This window comes from Rhinolophus hipposideros, assembly GCF_964194185.1.
Source record: "Rhinolophus hipposideros genome assembly, chromosome: X".
In the NCBI taxonomy this organism is placed as follows: Eukaryota; Metazoa; Chordata; class Mammalia; order Chiroptera; family Rhinolophidae; genus Rhinolophus; species Rhinolophus hipposideros.
Genome location: NC_138046.1, coordinates 114645266 through 114665937, shown reverse-complemented (window position 1 = coordinate 114665937; position 20672 = coordinate 114645266). Strand labels below are relative to the sequence as shown.

Below are 20672 nucleotides of genomic sequence, written 5' to 3'. Positions count from 1 at the left end.
GCACTAGTATGAGCTCCAGGCATAATGCATCAGGGTTCCAACTTCGCTTCTCTGTAACTTGTCCAGAATGGTGTTGGTTTTCGACTCAGGCTGGAGGGAAAATGGCTGCAGCAGTTCTGAAAGTAATCATTCATTGTCAGAAAGAATAGAAGCATCATGACTGGCTTAGATAATCAGATTTGGGTTTAAATGAATGCTGAAGTGTCAATCACTGTGACCATGACGAGGGAAGCAGGGGACATGGGTGTCAGAGAGGCCAAAAAAAGAAGTAGGATAGCTAGCAGAGTCAAATGTTGCACTGTGATATATCTGCTCCCAGCATAACCTTGTGATATACCAAACTTATGCTGGGCTCTATGTTCAGGCGATAGAGCCCGGCTTCTGAACTTCTGGGGTTAGAGTGCATACCTTGCACATAGTAGAACTGAATTATTTTTAAATAAAACATTGGCGATTGATCATAATAAATTCACCTTATCCAGCTGGAATCATGTATATAAAACAGCTCAAAATTGTAGCAGGTTGGTCAAAGGAAGAGATGGAGAAACTAAGAGGATCATAGTAAAAGAGCACAAGTTAAAATCAAGGTAAGGTCAAGTGTAAGAAGAAAAAAAAGTGTTTTGAGTGGCCATCAACATCATAGAAATCATCCCCTCACCACATCCAGCCAAGAAAAAAAGTTAAAATAAATCAATCAGGAACACATAGTCCAAAGATCCAGAATTAAGAGCAACTGTAACTTGTGACTTATGGTAAATTTAAAGAACGTCAGTGTCTTGTTTTACTTAGTGTTGTTAAGGCAACCTCACAGTCTTGAGAAGTTTGGCAAAGCACTCCTTGGCCAATGGAGAAACCATCTCTCAGAGGTCTCAGTTGGCCCTTGCCCACTATGTAGATCAGCTCCTTGATGCTATTCTCAGAACAAATTTTCCAACAGATGCTAAGTCAATGAAAACACACTGAGAATTGTAAGATAATTTATTTTCCATCTGTTTTCACCTGTACTCAATTGAGGATACCAGCTCATAGCCCACGCAATATATAACAGAGACCAAAGGCTACTCCACCCATATTTTTTGAAGTCCTATGGTGCCAATTTTAACATCGCAGCTGTAAATAACAAGACCCTAGAGTCATAGGGAGTGATCTCATTCTCCGACATACATCCAAAGCTTAAAGAAGGCCAGTGTGTCCTTATGGATCATTGTGTTACTGGTGTTACTGAGCTTACCCAAGCTCATGTGGCCCAGCTTAATTTCCTCAGGGCTCCTCTGTGCATTTCCCCTCCCTTCTTCATCTGGATTGCATACACTGTTTCCCAGGGACCAAATCTAAGAAACCACACACCAGGAAGCTTGGTAAGAAGTGAGAGCGCCACATCATCTCCACTGGCATAATCTGGTACTTTCATTTTTGTGTTACTCAGTGAGAAATTTAATAGCAAAGCATACTAAAGACATGAATTGAAAACTCTCCTTAAAATCTGTTAACAGCTTCCCGTGACTTTGGAAATAACGATCAAATTCCTGAAGAGGCTTATGAGTCTCTCAGGGTCTGCCAGTCCCTTCAGCACCTTCCATACTGCCCCCGCCCCCACCACTTCTCCTTGTCCTCTGTTCTCTGTTTCCTTGACAGAGGAGGCTCAGTTCTTTCTGTCTGAAATCCGCTTGACCTCACACCCTGTCTTCATCTAGTTTATTCTTAATAATCCTCAAAGCTCAACTCAAACATCACTTCCTCAAACAATCTCACCCTCCCTTCCCAGATTAGATTGGGGTCCTCCATTATCCCTTTTCCTACTATCTGTATTTCATTTCTAGGACATTTACTTTATTACGTAATTAGTTATTTAATGTGTGTCTTTCTAGCACATTCTATGTACTATGAGTGTGGTGACCATACCTGTCTTGTTTACTATCCTCAGCCCCCAGCCCAGTGCCTGGCGCATAGTAACTCAATAAATACCTCGCTAAGAATTGCCATTCCTTATGTCCATTAGCGCTAAGGTAAGGTGATTCTAAATTCTGAGCTGTTAACAATCAAAATAACACAAAACTTTTTTCCTATGCTAGCTAAATTTCATGCTATTTCTTTCCCCTTTGTTCAAACATTTTTAATAAGTTTTATTTAAATATAATTTGCATATTACACATTTCACCCATTTAAAGTATGTAATTCAGTGGTTTTTAATGTATTCACAGTTGTACAACCATCATCACAATCAATTTTAGAACATACTCATCACCCCAAAAGGAAACCCTGTACCCATTAGCATTTTCTCTCAGCCCTAAGCAACCACTAATCTACTTTCTGTCTCTATAGATTTGTCTATTTTGGACATTTTATATAAATGGAATCATACTACAGGTGGCCTTTTGTGACTGGCTTCTTCACTTAGCATAATGTTTCAAAGTTGTATGACGTAGCAGTACATCATTTCATTTTATTGTCAAATAATATTCATTCTGTGGATTTACCACACTCTGTTTATCAGTTGATGGACATTTGGGTTGTTTCTACCTTTTAGCTGTTATGAACAATGCTGCTGTAAACACTGATCAGGACATACATTTTTATTTATCTTAGGATATGTGAAGAAGTGAAATTGCTGGGTCATATGGTAACACTATGTGTAAACTTTTGAGGAACTGCCAAACTGATTTCCAAAGCAGCTACACCATTTAATATTCCCACCAGAAGTATATAAGGGTTCCAATTTCTCCACATCCTCACAGAACTTGTTTTGATCTGACTTTTTGATTATAACCATTCTCGTTGTGGTTTTGATTTGCATTTCCTTGATTGCTAATGATGTTGAACATCTTTTCAATGTGCTTATTGGTCATTTATTCAGATCCTTTGCCCATTTTTTTTTGACTTTTCAGTTTTTTTATTAGTTTCAGGTGTTCAAAACAATGTAATATAGACATTTACACCCCTCACAAGTGATAACCCCCCTCCCCCAATCTGCTACTCCTCTGACATGGTACATACCTGTTATAATTCCATTGGCTCTATTCCCTATGCTGTACTCCATGTCCTGTAACTATATATACACATATATATGTTTACATATAAAATTATAGCTGACATTCAATATTATTCAGCTTCAGCCTCAGGTGTACAGTGCAGTGGTCAGACATCTACACCGTCCATGAAGTGGTCTCCCTAATGAGACAAGTGCCCCTCTGACACCCTACAAAATCCTTACAACATTATTGATTATATTCCCCAAACCGACTTTCATATCCCTGTATCTTTGCCCATTTTTTAATTGGGTTGTTTTTTATTATTGAGTTGTAAGGTTCTTTATATATTCTAGATACAAAGCCCTGACCAGATATATGACTTGCAAACATTTGTATGTTGTCTTTTCCCTGTCTTGATGCTGTTCTTTGAAACACAAAAGTCTAATTTTGATGGGTCCAATATTATCTAATTTTTCTTTTGTTGCATGTGTCCTCCATGGAGGAAGGGATGAGCTGGCGCTCTGGGGTCTCCTTATAAGGGCACTAATCCCATCGTGAGGGATCTGCCTTCACTGACCTCGTTGTCTCCCGATACCATCACCTCAAGCATTAGGTTTTCAACATACGAATTTTGGAAGGACATAAACACTTAGACCATAGCAGTTGTCATCCTCTTTAGTCCTCTTTAATATAGATCAGTTCCTCAGCATTTGTCTCTTGTGACATTGACATTGTGAAAGAAAAGAGACTTCTTTTCTTAATAGAATATTCCATAGATTCCAGTTATACATTCCCAGCCGTACTACTACATATGTGTTGTGTTTCTCAGGGTGTTGTCACATCCGTCTGATGTCCATCTGCCCCTCATTTGTGATGTTGATTGTGATCCCCTAGTTGATGTGTTGCCCAATTCTGTTTAGTTACTAATATTCTAGAATTTTAACATTCGTCTTTTCTTCTCTTCTAACTGTATAACCTCAAGCTTTGTCTCTGTCAATAATTTGATATTTTACATTGTGTCCATTCTTCTTGCTGGTTCTAATTAATTTATTCAACTTCTAATTGTACCATCTGGTCCTTAGTTTGTTTCCTTAACTCTGGCATCTCCCTTTTAAACCACATCTGGTGTGTTAGCACTCCATCTTCACTTTTTGGTCTTATTTTTTATTTTCTCATTCTCAATGTTGGCAGCTGTCTGGACCTTCTATTTTCTCTGATATGTGTGAGTAATTCTTGACTCTCTTCTAACTTACCTAAAACTCATTCATCTTCCTCTTAGAGCTCCAGTTTGAGGTCTAAATGTGGTGTTCTTTCGCTTTTCTCCACTGTGAAGAGATGACCATAGGGATAAAGGTAGAGAGTTCAACCTGGAGTTGTGTGCCTCCTTTGCTAGGGGACATGAACTCTCTTTAAAGAGTTTCTTCTGTGTTCTATACTAGGAGTTCAGACCTCATACTTGGGGACATATCCTATTCTTAATATGTTGTATCTTTAGGCTTGAAATTATGCCCCTAATTTTGTATGAATCCACAGTAAATGGTACACTCAGGGAACTTTTAAATTTTTCTGTCTCTGACTGGTGCAGCTGTTATGGAAGGCATTGTGGAGGTTCCTCAAAAAATTATGAATAGAATTACCATATGACCCAGCAATCCCTCTCCTGGGTATCTACCCAAAAAATCTGAAAACATTCATCCATAAAGACACGTGTGCTCCAATATTCATTGCAGCTTTGTTTACGGTGGCCAAGACATGGAAACAAGCAAAATGTTCTTCGATAGATGAATGGATAAAGAAGTTGTGATATATATACACAATGGAACACTATTTGGCGGTCAGAAAACATGATACAGGAACATTTGTGACAACATGGATGGATCTTGAGAGTATGATGCTAAGCAAAATAAGTCAGACAGAAAATGCAGAGAACCCTATGATTTCACTGATATGTGGTATATTAACCAAAAACAACACGAGCACAAGACAAACAAATGAGAAACACAAACTCATAGACACAGACAATAATTTAGTGGTTACCAGAGGGTAAGGGGGGTGGGGGTGGGAGATGAGGGTAAGGGGGATCAAATATATGGTGATGGAAGGAGAACTGACTCTGGGTGGTGAACACACAGTGGGATTTATAGATGATGTAATACAGAATTGTACACCTGAAATCTATGTAATTTCACTAACAATGTCACCCCAATAAATTGAAAAAAAATTTCTGTCTCTGATGACATACTCAGGCTTTCCCCTTAATTTTTCCTAGGGTTTCTTACTTTCCTCATCAACACACTTCTCTCTGAATTAAGTTACTAGTGAGAATTTGGGTTTTTGTCAACACAATTTTTACTCCCCCAGCACCACTTCAGGCCAGTGGTGTGAGGGGTGAGGTTAAGAGTAGTGGTGTGGTGGTAAATGCTACACAATTGCTTTTCCAAAATAAAACTCCCTAATGTATAGTGTATGCCAATTTCTATAGTATAATTACTCCCACCATACCCAATTTCAAGCTACCAACGTGACGTTACAAATGTGGAATTGGAGCACACATAGTTATATGCCGTAGCACGTCATTATATAGTATTTCCATCATATAGATACAATAGATATAAATAACCTCAAGAGTATAGATGGTAATAAATGAAGTAAAACAATTTGGGAGTGATGATTTTTTAGTGTTGACTGCCTTTGTTTTAAACATAATTTATGTAATTGTAAGTTTATATAACTTAATTGTTAATAATTGCTCTGTTTAATACTTGGCTTGAAGAATTCCTGACAATTGCTCTCTGTCAGCTCTCGTAAGCCAGTGTGAACCTGCTTCAGCACACTACTGAGCCAGAATAAGAACCCAAATAATCCATTTCTTCCGTTAGCCATCATTTGTTATTTGGTGGGGGGACACCAGATTTTATGTCTTTTCTTCTATGGTTGCTGTTGGTAAATTTTTGCTACTTTTTAAATCCCTTTTTGCTCGTATTAAGGAAAAGAGATTCTGTGGCTTTATCCTGCCACCTTTATCGCAGGATCTTTATCTTCCTAAAGGGTTTCTTTGGGTCTTTTTAGGTTTTATCTACTATTTAGAACTGAAAAGAAGATAATATCATCTGAGACAATAACCGTAAGTCTTCTTCTAAGTACAAACCTACCAACTAGAGTTGGAAAAATAGTAAGTAAGCGCTCTACGAGTATTGAGGAAAGTTAACAAAGAAACAATTGCAGAAGTATCAATTTCAAGTAGAGCATATTCAAGGATAATAATGGAGATAATTCACCTTAAAGAAAGAAAGAATGATGTCCCAATACAGGGCAAATAGCCAGCCTCATATAGATTCCTTTGAAAGGAAACTACAAAGGGTCAGTTTTGGTGAGAGGTGCCTCAATATACCCAGAGCATAAGTGAGTTGCTCAAATATATATATATATATATATATATATATATAAAATGTATTGTGTGTGTGTCTGCACACACACACATATATAATATTTAAATTCCATTTTGAGAATTTAAGGGTGTGCTTAAAAGATTCCTCATTCAATGCTTCTTTACTGAAACAAATCATAGATTCTAGTCAATATTTCCAACAATGCAGTCGTGCTCAGCTCTGGCTGGACATTAATCACCTAGGGAGCCTTTTAAAAACACTGATGCCAGGTCCCCACTCCAAAAAATCTGATTCAATTGGTCTAGGGTGGGGCCATGCCATTAGTATTTTTGAAAAGCTCCCCAGGTAATTTTAATCAGCGACCAGGATTAAGAACCCGTACCATAATATAACACTTAGTGTCTTATTAATACCCTAGAATATCTACTAAAGTAAATATATTACCCCCCTACGATGGATGGTAATGAATAGGAAATTTTGTCAAGTTCCTGAAGATATTTAAAGAAAAACAAGATAATCATAGCGTCATTAAGCTCTTTTTCGGCTGGGCCTCCAAACGTTTTATGATATTTTTTTTTTTAAAAAAAAGCCTGCACAGTGACTTGTGGAGCAAAAGTTTATTAAATGTAAATAGCTTGAAGCTAAAGACTAAAATATAGTATGTTTTCAGTTTTTCTTTTGGAAATTCAGGATTATCCATGATCGGGATATCCATTTATTCATCAGGCTGAGAAACACATCATGAGAAAGACACATTTTCTACAATAAAATCCCACTGACGTATCTCAGTTAAGATGGGCGTCAAAATGTATCCTTTCTGAGCAAACTATTTCTCAGGAGCACAAATTAAAATCATAAATAAAATGGTAAGGGGAAATCTCTAAATTATTTAAGCAAATACACTTCCCTCAAGGGATTACAAGGGAATTAATTAGGCTTATTAGATGTCATAATCATCTAGTCACTGAAACAGAGTCCCTGGAGATCTCTTCTACTTTTTAGCTTACATTTAATTGCATGTATTTAAATGCATGTATTGCATGTATTTAAAATAATGTAGATCTTTTTCTCTATTAATTGGAACTTTGTGGTTGCAAATAGCAAGTCTAATTGAACTAAAGTTAAGGAGGAAAGGAATTGATTGGTCAAATAACTGAGAAGTCCAGAGACAGACTTCAGGCAAGCCTTGATCTATAGATCAAACAATGTCATCAGAAACTGGTCTTGCTCTTTCCGTGCCTCTTCTGTTTTCCCTCTAAGGAGACTCCATTCTCAGGTGACTATCTCCTCATGATAGCAAGATGGCTGCCAGTAACACTAGGCTTTCATGCAATTAAATGTTCAGCAACCCCAGCAGAACATCCCTTCATCTCAAGAGTTTCAACAAAAATTGTGGAACTGAGTTTTAGTGGCTTAGATTGGCCTGGCGTTTGGTCATGTAGCTTTCCTTGAACCAATCCCCATATTCAATAGGATGCAATACTCTGATTGGTCAGGCTTGTCACTTACCCATCCTTGGAACTGGGGTGGGGTCAACTGCACCTGAATTACATGACTGAGGGTGGGGTAGATGGTAGTCACTCAAGGAGAATAAGATTGTTATCAGAGGATTTGGGGATGGAAACTGAGCAAAGAAAGGCAAAGGTTCACCACAATTTAGAATAACGATTTCAAATTAAATTTCCCTGCGTCTTTCTTCCAATTTCCCATTTAGCCATAACCAATGAGGTTTTATGGTATCTTAGAAATTATCTAGTTTTTAAAAATTCGAACACATCTTATAGCCCTCTGGTATAGTGTATAAACATCTTCTGATAAGAGTTAGGTTCTTATGTAATAAATACTGTAAGGGTTGTGCTATGTCAAGCCATTAGTAAAGTTCAGTATGTTACCTTTTTTTTTCTTTTTGCCTCAACCAGAGCTAAAATTTATTTCATACGAGAAATGCACCTTTTTAAAGAATAGAATAACATGGCCAAAGACACTGCTCTCTATAAACATTCTTTAGCCGCAGACACAAAGCCTTATGTCCAAATTTCCCATGAACCCAAAGCAGATGTCTTGAGATGATTTTCAACCAGAAAGAGGCATCTTCTGGATGAGGATATGAATATACTCCCTCAGAAACAACATCAGCTTCCACAGTTGTGAAGTGGACTGTTAGAAGGGAGTTAGTGACCAGTATTGAAAGAGTTCATGGTTTGTATTTTGTTAGTCCTGGTCGTCATGGCAACCAACTGGTTTTACATAAAGCCTGAAGCCAGCGGACTTGTAATGGAATACATTCCTCCAAGTGAGTCAAAGTCTTGTTGAAAAGGAAGCAATCACACTGTTATGGAAATAAATTATAAACTGTGAACTGCTCAGGGTTGAAATAAGCAACTTTTCTGGAATCACATTTCCCCCTCCTCCCACATATTTTGGATGATAAGTAACTTGGCAATGCTTTATTTCTGATGGGACTGCCCATCACATCTTTGAGAAGAGGCATGGTAATACGTAGCCTGCCTGCCTCCCAAGGTTTCAGGGAGAATCAGATGTGAAAGTGTGTGGGAGGGTGCTAGGAAAACTGCAATGGACTACACTAATATGGCTAGTGCTATGGATTAAGAGTCCTTAACATCCAGAAATGGAAGTTGCAGATATTATTTTAACCCAGCCCTGAGCCTTTAGAGATTACTTCCTATGACACACATACTAATATTTTGTTCAGTCTAAAACCTCAATGATGAAACTTCCGCTCTTCCCCTGGGGTATCCTACTTGGCCACAGAGCCAGAAAGTTCATGCCGGTAGAGTATCCTGGTAGTGTTTAATAGCTTGCGCTTTGCAGTCTGACAGCCATGGATTCGAATCCCAGCTCCTGCTGCTTTGTAGTTACAGGAACTTGGGAATTTACTTAAAGTCCTTGCATCTCAGATTCTCATCTACAAAATGGGGGTAACGCTATCTACTTCACGGAGCTGTAAGGAAAATTCAATACAATAATGTTAATAAAAGCACCAAGCTGATTCCGGCACAGAAGGGGCAAATAAGTGTTAGGTATTATTGCTATTAGCTTTATTCCCGTTGGGGCGTGACCATCTACACTTTCTTGCTAATTCTTGTTGGAATTATTTCTACCATATTAAATTCTTGTTTCTTCTTGATTTACTCTGTTGCTTTCAACTACCACTTCAATACTTTCTGCTATTTTAATCCCCACTTTTTGTTATCATCTCACTGATTAGGATAAACCACTGATTGGCTTATCTTCAAACAGTAGATTCCATAACAAGGATTGTTAACGTTTTTTAGTCACTTATTGTCTGATATTATCAGCTTTGCTGTAGTATTTGGACCCTAACTCACCACTATATTCTTATGGGACCTCATTGTCTCGGAAATGAGAAGTATCGTGGGAGAGTCCACTTCCAGCAGGCCACTTAGGAGGTGGTCACCCTCGACGGTCACACTCCCCCATACCTTCACCTGGCAGGGAGCTGGGCTTGAATGGTCCACAAAACCAAGTTGCACAACTTTGGCAGTGAGTTTCATCCACTATTTACCCATTATTTGGACAACCTTGTTAAATTCCTGCAGCTTGGGTCTATCTGAGCTCTCCATCATTTTAATGTTGTCAGCCTAAGTAGACCAGTTTCTGCTTCTAGGAACGTTCTTTTAGAGAAGGGCTCTTCAAACTCCTGAATTAGTGAAGCCTTTGAGCCAATTTTTCGAATAGACTCAGAAGAATGGTATTTGGAGCTGCAAATTTGCATAGGATCAGTTTTTCCAAGAAATGTAGTCCTTTGGATAATTAATTTGGAGAGGTTGGCATTTCCTTCTACCTGCCCACATTTGTTTTCTCCATCTTCTTGGAGACTGACCTTAAAATAGTTTCTCTATCTCCATCCTTCCAGCGTTTTCATCTATGCCCTTCCAGCCTCTTCATTAATTTTGGTACCAGGCTATTTTTTCTTTGCCATAAAAGGCTTTTAGTTTCTTTAATAGCTCTTTGATTCCTCCTGAATCTGCTTCTCCAGTACAGAGTAAGGTTTAACAAAAGGGTTTTTCTTTCTTTCTTTTTTCTTTCTTTCTTTTTTTTTTTTTTACAAGCACGCCATGTCCTTTAGTGACAGACATTATAAGTAAGACACTCTTGGCCTCTTCTTTCACCAGCAAACCTCAATATTTTGGGGGGGTGGGGGGGTAGTGACTAACAGTAGTCAATTCCCAGAACAGATTTTTTCCTTCTTACTCGAAGACACCTTGAGGACCTCATGTTCAAGCCAGAACTATTTTGAAAGGAGACAGATCATTTGATACCTTTGTGTCTGGTAAAATTCTTCCCAAATAACACTAGAGTCTCATCTCTTCTTTGTAGTTGCTAATAGTTAAGATGCTAATTCCACTTCCCTCACCTTGGTCTGCATTCTGAACCTCAGACCACTTCCTTTTGGACTGGGCATCTCTTTAGTTTGAACCGTAATCTGAAAGGAAAATGCTTTTGATTAGAGAGACACTTAAAAAAAAAGACTCCATGTGCTCCATAAAACCAATTTTATTCCATCTGACCAACTAGCCTGGTTTCTATATTGAAAAACATCAATTACACACAAAACAATGCAATAAACTTGCCATTTTCAAGACACTTTTATAGTGATCTCAGTGAACTAGTGGTACCTAACTTCATTGGAGTGTGGTTTTTATATTACAAAGTTATGAAGATTGTTTAATGCTAACTTCCTTGCTAGTGGAGCTGTAATTTTAATGCAGAGAAGAGTTTCTCAAACCCAGCACTACTGACATTTTGAGCCGAATTATTCTTTGTTGGGACTGTCCTGTGCATTATGGGATGTTTAGCAGTACCCCAGTTCTCTCCCCACTATAATCCTCACTCCAGTGGTGATCATCAAAAATGTCTCCAGACATTGCCAAGCATCCCCTGGGAGGCACAATCATCCCTGGTTGACAACCACTAATGTAGAGGACCTGATGAAACATTTTTTCCCTTGCTTGCTTTTCTGGACTCTGAAAATCTTAGGGGCCAATGAAAAATAAGAACACATTAGGTCTTGGAATGTTCTATTTTGATTCTATTATAAAATCCTTATTTTTCTCAATTGAGATTTTTAGAAAAACAAATTTCCAAATGTAGCTACAATATATAAACATTGGTACCTGGCACATCTTACTTCTCTGCTAATGGGTCAGAAGAACAGGACTTTTCATGAGGTTTTCCAAGAGTTTTCAGGGCCCCTCTATGGCCTAGTTCACTGAGGGCCAGGGTAAAACTACTCATTAGCAAAGTGACTAATCCTTGGGCCTATTAGTTGAAATAATCAGCGAAGGGAAAAGGAGAGTAATGTTTCCTGTGTACTATTTTCTCTTTTAAAGCAGAATATGTAGTAGTCTAATGAATGGCCACATCCAAGTTATTTTATAAATTGGCAAGTTTGGTCTTAGCTGTCCAGTACTTACTTCCAGACTAATCAGGATTTCCACAGACTCTGAAGTGAAAGGAAAATTGTGGCGTCCCAGGCATTCTCTACTCTAATAACCGCTCCTCTGCCCCATTCCCTCCTTTCCTTCTTTCCCCCTGCTTCCTGATTGGGCTTCATTGCTGTTCTGAAGAAGTTTGGGGAAGAAGGGCAGGGAAGCGAATGTGAAGTAAAATCACATAGAAAGCTTTATAGCCTGCATAGGCCAGCCAACCATTGTAGCTAATCCCCAGCCAGCACCCGCCAACTGGGTCCTGGTAGGAAACAAAAGGCATAATCAATTAGGAGAGATAGAGAATAGTTTAATGAAGGGACTATTTGCAGAGGTGTGGTCAGGGTTTGGGAAAACTCAAAAGGAGAGTGCAGTACCTCAATGCAAGTAAGAGCAGGGAACTGGTACCACCCCTAAGGCTGGAAGGGCAAAGAAGAGAGCGGTAAACAAACAGAACCCAGAGGGCTGCAGTGGAAGCAGCCACCCTCTGGTGCTGTTTGGCAAGCCAGGTTGACCTGGCAGGGAGGGGACCTGGAGAATAAATCCCTCAACCTCACCCTCCCCCTGCCCTCCAAATTCCTGCCAGTACCTCCCATTGGCTGAAGCAAACCAGCAGAGGACAGGCAAGAGAGCCTGGTCCATATAGTGACACAGCCCACATGGGGCATAGAGCAGAGTAGAGGAGGATGGAGAATGGATCTGGGGAGAGAAGGGAAGATATCCAGCGTACACGGCAACCCCAAGGAACATGAGAAGCCCTCGGAGTGGGGATGTCCTTTGAAGATCCTCCCCTGGTAATCTGGCCCTATTCCCTGCGTTTGAGACCACGTGCCTTAAAGCCTGGGGAACTTTTTCAAAGCTCTCCAATTCTCTCTGAAGGGGTCCACTGCTGAACCACCCAGAAATAGACCCAACTTCCACAATCACCATTCCATGCCCTGCCTTTTCCACTAACCCATTATTCTTCTTCTGATTTCTACATGAGTCCACAGGGAAATCATTTGCCCATCTGTTTTCACCTCACTTTAGTGTTCACAGACACTTAAACTTCATGTAATAATTTTGTATAAAGGGAAAGTTTCACTTTACACTGGAAGTCAAGAATATTCTTAGGATGCTTCCAGGACAGGCTTTGGGGAGTGAACCTTTCTGAATAAGAAGCAGGCTGGGCAATGCTCGGAGCTGGGGCTAGGTGGAAGCCAAAGTCAAGACTCACGGCATTCCCTGTCCCATATGCTTCTTAGAAAAGTACAGGTATTGTTAGCATGTGATCAAACTTTGTGTAAGCTTCTGAGGGGTAGTTTTTGGCTTTTTTTTGACATGCACACAGTCACAGTGCCCACTGGAAAAGATGCTGTCTTGTATTAGTAGCATGACAAACATGTGAGCCTGGAGAACAAGAGAACTCCATTTCATATACCCACCTAAATGGAAAAGTGCCTCCAAAGCATCCCCGCTCCTCAGAATTATCAGTGACAGTGTGGTTCCTGGGGAACCACTATACATGAGTTTTACAAGGCATGATTTATGAGCTAATTTAAATACAGAAATCTTCTCACATAGCAAAATAAGTCAATCTCACAAAGAAAATGGATATGGGGAACTACTGTTTCTATCATTGAAACACAATAGAAAACAATAGGAAGGGGGTGTGAACTACCTCTTAGTTTACATTTACATATAGAAGGTGCTTATTGTGTGATGGTAACACCTAGATAAGTCATTAGTGTCTATTAATAAGTAAAGCATTTATTATCATTATCATAAGCATATTTGAATTTCACTATATGTAAAATCAATAACCCAAGTTTAACCAACTTTAATGCCTTCAATTTTAAAAGAATTCAAACAAATATTTGCTCTTACAATTGAAGTGCAAACAAAGATAATTCTTGAATACTGAAACTATTTCTATTCTTACTGTTTAATTTTTAACTATTACATTCACAATTATGTGTGTGTTTGATATACACACGATGATGTAGCTCGTTTTTGAGAAAATTATGCTGGTAAAAAATATAAAAATTATAAGACCCTACTACACTTGAAGTTGACGCAAAATCTTCCAATCCTTGTACTCTTCAGAGTCTGCTGTGAATTTATAATTTCTGGCGGGCCTGGGTGTGGGGCATGCAAGCAAAACTATCTATATTCAAGACCAGTTTTACACGTAGTTGGAGTCAGTGATTTATTATTTCAACAAATATTGACCAAGTGTCTATTCTATGCCAGTCCCTATGCTAGATGCTAGAAATGTAGTGTAAATGTGACAGGAAAGGTCCAGATCAAATTATAGTGGGGGAGACACAACAAGTAAACAAATAAATAAATAGGCAGTGTCATTCCAAGGGGGGACAAGTGTTATGATGAAAAACATAGCAAGGTGAAAGGACCGAAGTGTCTGGGTGGTGTCTGTCTTTATAGGATGGATGGTCAGGGAGCACCTCTCTGAGGAGGTGATGTTTGAGCTACTATCAGAATCAAGTGGAGGAGGAAGCCGTGAGAGTAACTGGAGAGAGTTCCTGGCAGAGGGAATGTCAAGTGGGATAACTGCTTTCCTCTTGAGAGGACGTTGCAAGCTGATTTCAGTTTCTGTCACTATCTGCACTGTCTCACCTCTCATAGGACTTGAAACAATATTTAGTGGTTATTTTGAAACACTGTCTAGTTCTTTAGTAGGTCTCTCTTCCGTAATCTAATCCTGTCCACTGAAGGCGCCAGCTCCTGTGGCTAGAAGGGAACATGGAAGTTCATCCCCCAAACAGTGCCGAACCTTAGACAGCTGCTTCTCAAACTTCAACGGCCACATGATTCTGGTTCAACAGGTCCAGGGTGGAGCCTGTGAGTCTGCATTTCTAACAAGCTCCCAGGAGAGGCCTGTGCTGCTGGACCATGCTTTGAATAGCGAGGACCCCGAGAACTCACCCTGGGCAGTAAGGAAACAGAAATAGAAGTGGGAATGGACCAGGAGTCAGGAGACCTGGGTGCAAGTCCAAATGATGACATTAACCAGCGGTGTGACCTCAGGTGAGTCATTTAGTCATTTCTTCATTTAAATTTTTCTAAATAAAAAAAAATCTAAAAAATTCAAGAAGTATTATTTTCAGATAAAATCAGGTTGTGCGTGCACATCATGTCAAACCATAGAGTCTTGGGCAGAAGAAAATGACAGAATTGTAATTCCCAACAGATTTGTCAATCGCTTTACTTTATCACCCCACAAGCAAAATATCCTTTCTCTTATTTAATTAACATAGTCTGGTGAACTTGCTCGGCTGAGAACAGTCGTAGTTTTCATAGAACACCTCAGAATGTTCTGTTATGAAGCACTGAGAGAGAGGAAGAATCTGTAGCCTCATGATATCTGCTGCTTTGTTGATGCCCCAGGAAGATGGCAAGACTTTAGAGGGCATAGTTGTGTGGTACACTCAGGGACACTGGGTCCCAGGGTGAGGGGCTCCAGCCTTGCCCAAGTCCTGTGACCCAAGTATATCTTGGAAGCACCCAAACTGCTGGGCTTGAAAGGGAGTTAGGATCCTGTCCAGTATGGGAAAATTGTCAATGACCATAAAACAACCATGGAGCTGTGACGCGGGGAAGACTCAATAACTGAGTACAAATTCTCCTCCACCGTGGGTATCCAAAATTAAACGTAAGTTAAAGTAAATAATAAAATGATGTTTTATATTTGGAATTTTGGACTGAGCGTCATGGCTATTACATTGAGTAACAGGTATTGAAATGTATGATATGCTAGGCACAATATATTATATTGCTCATCCTCACAACAACTCTGTGACTTGTGTAAAATAATCCCCATTTTACAAATAGGGAAACTGAAGCTTGAAGGAGTTAATAGTTACTTGCCTAAAGTCACACAGCAAATAATTGGTGGAGCCAGTTGAATCCAGGCAGCTTGACTCCAGCATCTAAACTCTTAGCCCTTCTACCATGTTTTTAGGTGGCTTCCCATCTAACCATAAGGCCAGTCCTCCTTACAGCAATTCCCACTTCTAGTTCTCAGCCTAAAGAATAGGGCCTGTGATTTATTAAAGGAAGATGCTATTCGGTGGTGTAACAAATGTAAGAAGCCTATTCCAGCACACAGAGCACAAGAAAATCATTAATTCCATCCCTTTCAACAGGCAGCCAAAGTTTCCATGCTGCAGATGACTAAAAGATAGAGCAGGTTGTGTCCAGGAGGGTGTGACTCTACCAAATGTCCTGGCTGGTGATGCTCCCCTCTCCTGCAAAGAGTGTGGTCCTTCCAAACGACACTGGTGTTCTCCACTCCCATCATGGATGTATAACTTAGTCAGGTAAGCCTGCCAAAGTCACACACTGTGCCTCATCCAGGGCCTAAAAAGAGCTGGTCCCACACGATAGGCAATTTGTGCAACATAATTAATTGCAGATTCCTCTGGAGCTGCCTAAGCTCCTTGATGTCTCAGATGTGTGGCCAGGATGGAGTTCTCTTTGGCAGTTGAGGATCCTTCCGCCTCCAGCTGGAGAGGAGGTCCAAATGGCAGAAAGCAAGGGCATCACTCAGATCAAGTTTGGCTTTCCCAAGACTTGGTGGGGCTGGTTCAAATGCATGGATGGGGCTTTGGGGAACCTACCCTTTCAGTAGATCCAAACCACACAGATCGTGGAGATCTATGGAAAATAATGTCTTCCTCATGAGTTGAGTGTTAATGATAGTCTCCGTTTGGCCCCATGGCCCACTGTGGGAAAATCATGCAAAGAACCTTTTATTTCAGTAAAAGGGACAATGTGATCAGCAAAGTACATGCCCTGTAATCTAATGGAAAGGCTTTCCCAAGATAGCATTTGCTTTCTGTTCAGAGAAGTACAGTGGGCTTTGATTCTGCTACTATAATGTTTCTGATTGTATCTCTTATTATCAAGTCACAAAACTTGGATATAGGTAGCTCCAAACCCTAAGATGTGGCTGTCATGTATCCCACTTTACAGATCAGTAACCAAGTTAATATAAACCCAAAATGATTTTAATTTTAATGAAGGTCAAGTCAAACTTAGAAGCAGAGGACATTCAACAACATAGATGAATGTCACAGATATTGAACCAAGTGAAAGAAGCCAGATGAGAAAGAGCACATATTATGTGGTTCCATGTACACATATGGCATTCAAGGACAGGCAACACTAATGTGTAGTAACAGAAATCAGAGCAGTGGTTACTTCTGGGAAGGAGGTATTGGCTGGAAAGGGACATGAGAGAGCCCTGAAGGATGTTGAAAGCATTCTCGATTTTGATTTCAGGGGTGGTTCCATAGGCACATACAAATGTCCACATTCATTGAGCTGTACTTCTCATATTGCTGCATTTTACTATATTTAAATTATCTCTCACTCAAAAAAAAGATGAAACAAAGATGAAACAGGGTCGAGAGAACATGACCTTTAAGAAAGGAAAAAGAAAACCAGGCAGGAGTCTTTGCATGATGTCATTTCAAATGACTGTGTAAAAGCTTCTGAAATAAACAGGTGCTAAGTTGAACAGCTGAGCCTTAAATATGCCAAATTAGTGTATCAGTGAAGGTATGGACAGAAAACAGATGGAGCACGTCAACTGGGTCAGTTGAGACAAGTTAAATAAAGAGTGTGTTCATAAAGGATTGGGCAAGCACTGCAGAATTCCACAGGGAGTGCTGGCGCTTGACCCCTCTGGGCTCCCATCTCTTGCTTGTGTCACCCTCTGGTTGGACCCAACAGGAAGCCCAACAGTGAGGGGCTCTGTGGATACAACTCCTGCAGGTCAGCCTCGCAGGCGACAGGAGGGAGAAGGGGGAGAAAGTGGAGCGTGGACTTTAATGAGTGGAAACAAGATACTCAGCACGGCAAGGAACCCCCAAAAGGAGACCGTTCCCCACCCTGCCTTTACTGAATGGCCATCTGCTGGAACTCTCCCTTCTTCATTTCCTTCTGCCCAAACCACCTGCCCATTTCACAACACTTTATTTGTGTTTGATGTCCAGTTTCTGGGCATCTGTGCCTTTCTGTGCTTTGACCATTTGATGACACCTCCCTAAACTTATAGGTTTAGTTAACCATAGGCCAGTGTGGCCTCAATGGGGAAGTGACATTGGAGCCAAGACACGAATGAGGAGGAGGTGTCTGTGTAGAGATCCAGGGGAGACCATTCTGTGCAGAAGTTCCAGGCTCTGAGACAGGAGGCCATTTGGAGTGCTTTGGGGACAGACAATGCCCCCCGCCCCCGCCAACATCCAGAGCTGACTGCTTCATTACTTGTCAGTTATCGGAAGGCTCAGGTCCAGTCTCCCACTGTCAGGCCCAGGGAGTCTTCTTGGGGGAGGAGAGGAAGCCTTGCTTTGACAAGCTGGTCCAGTGCTCTGGACCTGTTGTCTCGTTTGTGACGTGGAAGCTGGCTGGGATTAACCTGAGCTCACCCCCTACTTTAAAAAGGTATGACTCTCATCCTCTAAGGAAAAAAGGTGCAAAGTGTCATTAGTTTATTTGAAAACTACTGAGTGGGCACCTGCTGTGTGCTCACTAGATGGCCAGCGTAGCCCACGCTGTCAGTGTGCCAACAGTAACCCCCTTGGCACTCACTCTCCACCAGGGGCTTTTTTAGGCCATGGGAGCACATCCATCCCGCAGCCAAGAAAGGCTGGAGTGGCAGGGGCTGCCTCAGGAGCAGCCCTGAGGCAGGTGAATGGGAGTGGGAGGGTCAATACCCCGGCTTCTGCCCCTTCAGGCGGGACAACTCCAAGGTGTGTTCCACACGCTCTTCTAGAGCTTCTCAGTTGCCCTCAAAGGTGGCCTGCTCTGTAACTCACCTTGCACTGGCCTCTCTCCCTTCCTTGTCTCACTTCCTAACTCCTTGAATGGTGCTTTTCCCAAATAAATGACTTGAATCTTATCCTCAGATCCACCTCTGAGGGCGTCCCACCTAAGACAGCCAGTCACAGTGAGGGAAACCACGGAGTGTAAAATATGTCTCTACCCACAACGAGTTCACCATCTAGTTACTAGTTCTTAAAAGAAGACATTAAAGCCTTGATTAAATATAACTTTTGATCTAGCAGTTCAACTTCTAAGAATACATCTTACAAAAATAATCATAGTTGTGCACAAAACTTAGGTACCAAAATGCTCATCTCTCATCAAAGCATGGAGAATAATAGATAAAATTAGAAAATATAAATGTAAATGTCCTATGATCGAGAAACAATTAGTGTCCCATCCATACAACAACATACTATGCAGTCGTTAAAAACCATGTTGTAGAATAATATTTAATGGCATGGATGTGCTTCATGAGGCACGATTAAATTAAAAAGTTATAAAATAATATCTCCAGAACATATCATTCTTGTTAATAATAGTGCATATGTGCATAGAAAAACAATACCAGAAAGCTGAAACACCAAAGGATTAACAGTTGCTAGCAGTTTCTCATCTCTGGGTTTACCTATACTTGCAAAGTTTCCATAAATAACATGTATTTTCTTACTTTTAAGGCAATGCATTATTAGTTTACATAATCTAAGATAAAGATAGTGTTTCTCAGTCTGAGCACTGTTGATATTTGGGGGTCATTCTCTGGGGCCATGCTGTGCACGGTAGGATGTTTAGCAGCGTCCCTGGGCCCTGCACACTGGATGCCAGCTGCACCCTCCAAGTCAGAACAACCAAAAATGTCTCCAGACATTGCCAAGTGTCCTCTCGAAGCAAAATTATTCCTAGGTGAGAACCACTGGTCTAAGAGAACCTAAAATCATAAACCAATGATAGCAGTTCATGACCATGAAATGAAGTAAAATTATTGAAAAATCTTTCAGATTTGCATGATTGTTTTTCATTTTGAAGAAACCAATGTCATGCCAACATTTAACCTAAGTAATATTTCTTGCAGAAAATGAGGCCACTTCCTCAAATGTGTAAAAAAAGAAAAACAGTAAATAAAAGGTTCCAAGACAGCATCTGTTTGGTTTCTAAGAGGTTTAGACTTAAAAGTTGAAGCTGTGCCAGCCTCATGGGGTCCTCACGCTGGACAAAGAACATGAGATACACAGAACCCCCTGCAACGTTCAGTATCAAAGACTTCCCAGGTACCATACTTTTCAGTGATTTAACGGTGGTTCCATGTACATACATACATGTAATAGGTGCAAGGAAGCTCCCCCAGGGGTTTGTGATGATTATACGTCTTAGCCTGTATGGAGAAGATTCCTCAAGACATGTGTCATGCAGGGTGTCATGTGGGGTCTCAGCTCCCGCTCCCCACAAAAGAACACAGGACATGGTGAGGCCAAAAAGGAACACCCCCGGAGCCATAGATACGGGAGTCATACCACTATATTCTTGCTGGCGGCTGGGCTGGAGACACAGGAAGCAGGAGCCACACTGTCCGCAACCCGCCGTCCTAACTGCAATCCGCGCTTGCCAGCCACCACCTTCTTGCTGGCCCCCATTTTCTGCTAGCATAGCCACAGCAGTTATATTAGTGGCCAATGGCTCACTGGTTACAGCTGACGGCCAACTAGCCACAGCTCATGGCCATTTACTACCTGAGCCAGCACCTTTCCACGTGAGGCCGAGAGCCTGGAAACTGCTCTCTGGGACTGTGTCCCCACAAGGAGCTTACTGTGCACCTGCTCTGTGCCCGGCACTGTTCCAGGCTCTGTGGATACAGCAGTGAACACGATGCTCAAGACACCGACCCTGGAGGCATTTCCTGTTCTAGTGAAGGGCAGATGATAAACATGGGCATGTCCACCTGAACAAGATCATTGCATGGAAAAGATAATTAGATCACGTGGAAGACATTCGTTCAGCGGCAGGAAGTGTCTTCAGCT

The 20672-nt window shown here is 40.8% G+C and overlaps 1 long non-coding RNA gene across 1 annotated transcript in view; it reads left to right on the top strand.

Annotated features, from left to right (window-relative positions):
- Nucleotides 1–17205, top strand: part of LOC308495516 — a 232239-nt gene extending 215034 nt beyond the window's left edge. The window contains exons 5-6 of the long non-coding RNA XR_013992995.1: nucleotides 14655–14856; nucleotides 15975–17205. This is a non-coding gene — a long non-coding RNA (uncharacterized lncRNA). The remainder of the gene's footprint in view (nucleotides 1–14654; nucleotides 14857–15974) is intronic.
- The last annotated feature ends 3467 nt before the right edge of the window (nucleotides 17206–20672 follow it).